The following is a 6,000-nucleotide window of genomic DNA, read 5'->3' as shown; positions in this document are numbered from 1 at the left end:
AGTGGGAGCAGAACCAGCCTTTGAGTTTTGCTGTTGTTGGGTTGTGTGGTTTTTTTGTTTTTTTTTTTCTTTTTTTCCCTCCCCCCTTTAGGGCAAGGCACAGCTCTGTGCTCTGTTTCCTTTATCAGAAACGTAACTGATGGCGTGGTGTGCTGGGCCACACACAGCCTTATCTCATCACATCCTGTTTGACTGCATTATCCAGGGCTGCGCTGGTAGAAGTTCTCGTCTCTCCTCGCTTTGATTTATATCACTGCGCTGGACACTACATCCTCTCTCTGTTTTTGGCCAGAGCTCAGCTCCTGCAATAACGTCGAGGGCGTTGTTTTTGCTCTGCTCAGGAAGTCAGGTGCCTTTTGAAGAGCGGTTGCTGGAGGCAGTCTCAAGCACACCAAGCTGGGTGTTGTGCTGGGCAGTGTGAGAAGCGTTCAGATGGAGCCCCAGCTTGCGTCGGATCTGATCTGAGGCTTGTAGTGCTTGTTCCTTTGTAAACCAGCCTCACTTGCTGAGACAGAGACAAAAATCTCCTTGTGTAGCCTGTAGATGCAATGATTCTGTCACCTTGCCCGATACACAGAGGGAAATCTCAGTTCTCTTTTCTTCCTTGCCCGGCACTGCTGACAACATATTAAGAGCTTTTGCTTCACCTACAGCCAGTAACACCTTAACTGGTTTTATCCACAGCATTACTCCAGCGTCCTGGCTGGATAGGGATATTCTCAGGGAATAGCCAACGTTGCTCAGGGATTGCAGGAGCAAAAGGTGAGTGAGATTTCAGCCAGGCTCCCCACTTGCCGGAGTTGTTAGGGAGTGCCCCTCCTCAAAAGGCTCCGTGAACTACAGCCACCCACCTCCACCATCACCAGGTCTTGCTCCAGGCTGGTTTAATGACTGGAGTGCAGCTCCTGAGGAGCTTGAGCAACTGGTTGCTGGCTGTGTGCTGCAAAAGTGCTGTTGTCTTCCTAGGTACAGTTCAGTGCTAGTTGGTTTTGCATCGTTTTATTTCTCTCTGTGGAGATGCTGTAAACACGTTCGTGATTTCTGGCCTCTTTTGTCTGCGAGCTTCGACAGACCCTAAGTATTGTTGAGTAGCTACTTTCCCACCTTTTCCCATACATTTTGTTTTTTTCCTGCAGTCTTTGAGTTGCACCCCCTTGGAGCTACTCATCTACTGATTGCACTCATTCTTCTCTTTCAGAGAAACTGAGCTATTATTGTAGTGTTCCGTAGAATTTCCCAGCCTCCTTCCTCTGGTAAGTTTGAATGCTGTCTTCCATTGTGCCTTGCGCAATAGATTTTGTAGCGCTCCAAACCATTTGCTTTCCTAACCCCAAATCTCCTTCTCTGACTGCATTGTGTAAGCTCATTTGTTAGTGTGTTCTGGATGGAAGTAACTGGCCCGGTTGTTGCTGTTTCCAGGTTTTGTTATTGTTCTAAACTACTCTAAAGTTGTGGTTTGAGCAGCAGAGCATCTTTTCTGGCCAAACTAATTCTTTTTTTTTTGAAATATGTGGTTTGAGCAGCAGAGCATCTTTTCTGGCCAAACTAATTCTTTTTTTTTTTTTGAAATTCGCTGTTTGACTGCTGATCAGATATGAAAACGTGGTGGTTCAGATCCTCTATAGTACCAGTATTTGGCTCATGTCATGGAGGTAGTAAATACAAGAAATGTTTGGTTGTATTTGTGTTACAGTGACACCAAGGAATACCTATGATGGGAAGCAGTCCCTGCCTCCACAGCTTGCAGTTCCCTTCAATGAGATCAAGGATGAAGGGATGTCCTTGTTAGTGTTGCCCTGCTTGATACCCATTCCAGCAGGGAATGTGGGGGGCAACGGAACGGGGGGAGTCTTTAGGACAGAGCAGCTCTAAGAAATCTGAGCAACTGGAGACAGCTGGCTGCAGTTTTTCAGATCCTCAGGAAAGTATGATTTTTTTTTTTTTTTTTTGTCTTGAGCAGCTGCCACAAACACTTAAGAGGGAGCTGTTACCAGCAGCAATGACTGAGGGAAAGCAGATGTGTCGGGCTGCGGAGTCTGGTAAAGATGTGCTCCCCGACGACGAGACCTTGCTGAAGGGCTCTTGGCAGCTCTCTGGCTGGCACTGCAGGATCTCCCAATCTCAGTGAGATCCCACGTGTGAAGGGAAAAAGTGTTGAAATTACCAGCACTGGAACGATTAAACCAAAGCTGCTGGGAGCTGAAACATTTTTGTGCTTTTTCCATGGTTTTGCTTTCCTCTGACCCAAAAGCCTTTCTTTGTGACTCACTAAGAGATGGGCCATGGAGGGAAGAGCAGGGACCAAGCATGAATAAGAAGCTGTGTTTGGACAGAGGGACACATAAGAAGGAAGTAGAGGTAGCGAGGAGCTGGAGGTGCTGTGAGGGCCTTGTGTCTTTGAACCTGGGAAAAATTCATGACCTTACCTCACAAAAAAGGTAGTTAATCAAGAGTGGGATCAGAATAAAAACAAATGGAAGGTACAATACGAGAAATACGAGAGCCAAGAAGAGGAGTGTAAGCTCAAACTGAGGGAATCTGAGGAGAACAAACACCAAGCCTGGGACTTCTGGCAAAACTTCCTGTTATAAGAATGGGACAACATCCTCCGACTCCTCTGATCTTAAGAACCGTGCCTGGGAGAGGATTCGGATGGGGAAGGAATTGTCTGAGCATGCCTGGGAACTGGGATGTCTGTTAAGTGATTTCAGGATCCAGTTCCCTCCACATCCAAAGGAAGCTTTACGATTAGAAGCTCATCTACAGCCAGAACTTAAAAAAAAAAATATGTAGAAGTACTAAACTATTTAGTGATATTAGAACACTCAGTAATATGTTAAATACACCATTAAAGTTATGAAGCAGTGTGTGTATAGTTACTATTGATTGAAGGGGGAAGGAGAGGCAAACTGAAAGCTTGATGCTAACTGAAACATTTGTATTTTGTTAAAGTAGTTTCTAATGAATATTATTTAAACCTTTCTTATAAATAACACATTCAACTCTAGCATATTTCTGAAAAATACTCTGGTGATTCCACTGACAGTTTTGCAAGGTGGCACGCTAATAGAGCCATTTAGGATTCAGTTTAGCCCCCAGCATTTCTACAATTTGCTTTGCTTAGTTTAATAAATGGCCACTTTGGCCGCTGGTGAGTTCAGATCAACAGTGCAGGAGATGGAAGACCTGCCAAAGAGGAGACCCCTAGACCAGAGAGAACCTGACCAGGACTCCCTGTATTACTGTCCATTGCCTCTGAGCATAGAGTGTCACCTGGGATCACACCTGGAGCTTACTATTAAGCAACATCATTTAAGAAAACTTTGCAGGCCCTTTAAGCCCTTGGCATCTACTGAACTAGAGACATAGAGTTATAAGGATTTTCATGGTCATTTCAGTCTATGGAATTTCTTCATAAGTTACCAAAGGAGGCCAATTTGTGTTAGTGTCTGGGTGATTACTCAGGTTTCAGATGGAGATGGTCAAACATCCTTGATTGTATAGTCTGTACAATTCCACTTTCCTCCTCATCCACAAGGAATAGCTTTAGTGCCAAGAAGGCAAAGCAGAATCAGGCCCCAAGGTGTACAAAAGTTGGGATTAGCCACAATAGGACATTTTGGTGCCTGCTGACCTAGCTAGAGCTTGGGATAGGACTTACATTGCTGGTCAAGGCACAAAAAGAAAGAAAGAAGCATTGGAGGGAAAAAAAAAAAGTATTGAGGCACTTCAAAAGTGATGTAATTTCTTCCCTCGTTGCTCTTATGCTCCACATCTCCCTTTATTTGGACCAATGTGAGATAGGGCTTGCATATTCTGTCTCTTGCTTTGTGGACAGGATATTTTCCCCTCCAATTACTCTGGAGTTTGGTCAGAAAGGAACGAGAGCTTCCTTTGTCACCAAAGGTGCTTGGTGCAGAGGTGAAGCCTTGTAAAACATGAAATGATCAGGCGACAACTCCTAGGATTTAGATGCAGGGGAAGGAGTTGGGGGAAGTTACGCTTCAGCTATGTTTGCCTGCTTTCCAACATAAGAACGTGTCCTGCTGAAATAATCTGTTAGGTATTCATCTATGTCTGTCTGGACATTAAGGTGATAAAAAGAGCTGGATTCAAAGTAGGTGCTTTTTATGGTTGATGGCCATACGTTCCCTAGGAGAGACTTTGTCTACCTGCATGCGTTGCTTGGGAATTTGGCTTGATAGCAGAGGTTGTAGCTTCCAGTGACCATGGCTTTGGGAATCACACAGCTGAGTGGTTAGAGTATGATTTCACTTGGTGTGGAGGTTGCTGGCTGTTATGAGACTTGTGTTTCCAAACGCAGGTGGAAATACGAATATGCCGTAGGCTTCTTTCTGAACCCCTCCGTTTCTCAGTCTGTCAGCCTCAGTTAAAACTAGCCTGTGCCTTCTGTTTGTGGGCATTCTAATGTGCATTAAATACGGAGGGTCCTAACAGTCTCCAAGGTCTAGGGATGTTTGGGGAAATATCAAAAGAAGAACAGCTGGGACAGATAGCTTCTGTTTCTCTGGCAGGTTCCCCTGTGGAAAGCTTACTCCTCTACACTGATTCCCCAGCAGGACAATCTCTTGAATACCCATGTATATTTATTATTTCACTGACAGTGAAAGGGGATTTATGGGTGGTTGGTGAGGGAAACATTCATTTCAGGATCTCATCACATTGCCTGCTTTGGTGCCATTCACAGTGTGCTTGGGCTGTCTGTCCCAGTGGTAAAGGCCAAGTGTGAGTTGCCCTTTCTCCCCTCCTCACCTTCCATTTTATTTCTTCCAATGCTCTGAAAATGTACAGCATGGATCAAGAAGATTGAAATAATCTAATGTAGGGGCTGAAATGAACAGGTGGACAGCAGTAAGCCAATCTGTGGTTCATGTGTTCCAAATGTTCTCATGGAAATAAATCATACACTAGGTTTTCTAAATGTCTGTGTGAACAACTTGTTAAAATGCTGCACCATGATGTCAGAAGTATCACAGAATAATAGGGGTCGGAAGGGACCTCTGGAGATCATCTAGTCCAACCCTCCTGCCAAAGCAGGTCCACCCAGAGCAGGTTGCACAGGAAGGTGTCCAGGTGGTTTTTGAATGTCTCCAGAGACGGAGACTCCACCACCTCCCTGGGCAGCCTGTTCCAGGGCTCTGCCACCCTCACAGGAAAGAAGTTCCTCCCCATGTTTAGGTGGAACTTATATCCAAGTTTGTGCCCGTTTCCTCTTGTCCTGTCCCTGGGCACCACTGAAAAAAGACCAGCCCCATCCTCCTGGCATCCACCCTTTAGGTATTTATAGGTGTTGATCAGATCCCCCCTCAGTCTTCTCTTCTCAAGACTAAAAAGACCCATGTCCCTCAGTCTTTCCTCATAAGAGAGATGTTCTAGTCCCCTCATCATCTTTGTAGCCCTCTGCTGTACCCTCTCCAGCAGTTCCCTGTCCTTCTGGAACTGGGGAGCCCAGAACTGGACCCAGTGCTCCAGATGGGGCCTCACCAGGGCAGAGCAGATGGGAGGGCAACCTCCCTCGACCTGCTGGCCACGCTCTTCTGATGCACCCCAGGATGTCATTGGCCTTCTTAGTCGCAAGGGCACGTTGCTGGCTCATGGTCATCCTGTTGTCCACCAGGACTCCCAGATCTTTTTCTACAGATCTGCTCTCTAGCAGGTCAGCCCCCAACCTGTACTGATTTGTATACTGTCTCTAGAAATTATTCAAATGCACAGTATTGTCTTCTTTGTTTCCTGAGCTTTTGATGGGTTATGGAGATGTACAATAGGTATCTGCTGCTGTCTAAAGTCATTAAGGACCAGGAAAACCTTCTGAGAGCCACACTGGCTCTTCTGACACATTTCTGAGTGTAGTCAACTCTTTTTACAACTTCACCTTCTGAAATTACAAAGTTCTTAAGAGTTTCAGCTTTTATTTAAAAAAAAAATAATAAATCTAGTCATATTGGTTTTGGAGAAGATTTTGTAAATGTTAAATCC

General features: G+C 45.2%; 1 protein-coding gene across 2 annotated transcripts in view; it reads left to right on the top strand.

The window, feature by feature from the left end:
- Window positions 1-1,174: 1,174 nt before the first annotated feature.
- TEAD4 (TEA domain family member 4) overlaps window positions 1,175-6,000 on the top strand; it is a 54,277-nt gene continuing 49,451 nt past the window's right edge. For both annotated transcript variants that reach the window (XM_014940181.1, XM_014940180.1), the window contains exon 1: window positions 1,175-1,253. The gene's annotated coding sequence lies outside the window, so the exon portion shown is untranslated. The remainder of the gene's footprint in view (window positions 1,254-6,000) is intronic.

Source organism: Calidris pugnax, unplaced genomic scaffold (assembly GCF_001431845.1).
Source record: "Calidris pugnax isolate Ruff unplaced genomic scaffold, ASM143184v1 scaffold36, whole genome shotgun sequence".
In the NCBI taxonomy this organism is placed as follows: Eukaryota; Metazoa; Chordata; class Aves; order Charadriiformes; family Scolopacidae; genus Calidris; species Calidris pugnax.
Note: the sequence above shows the minus strand (reverse complement) of the source record. Positions and strands in the feature narration are given on the sequence as shown.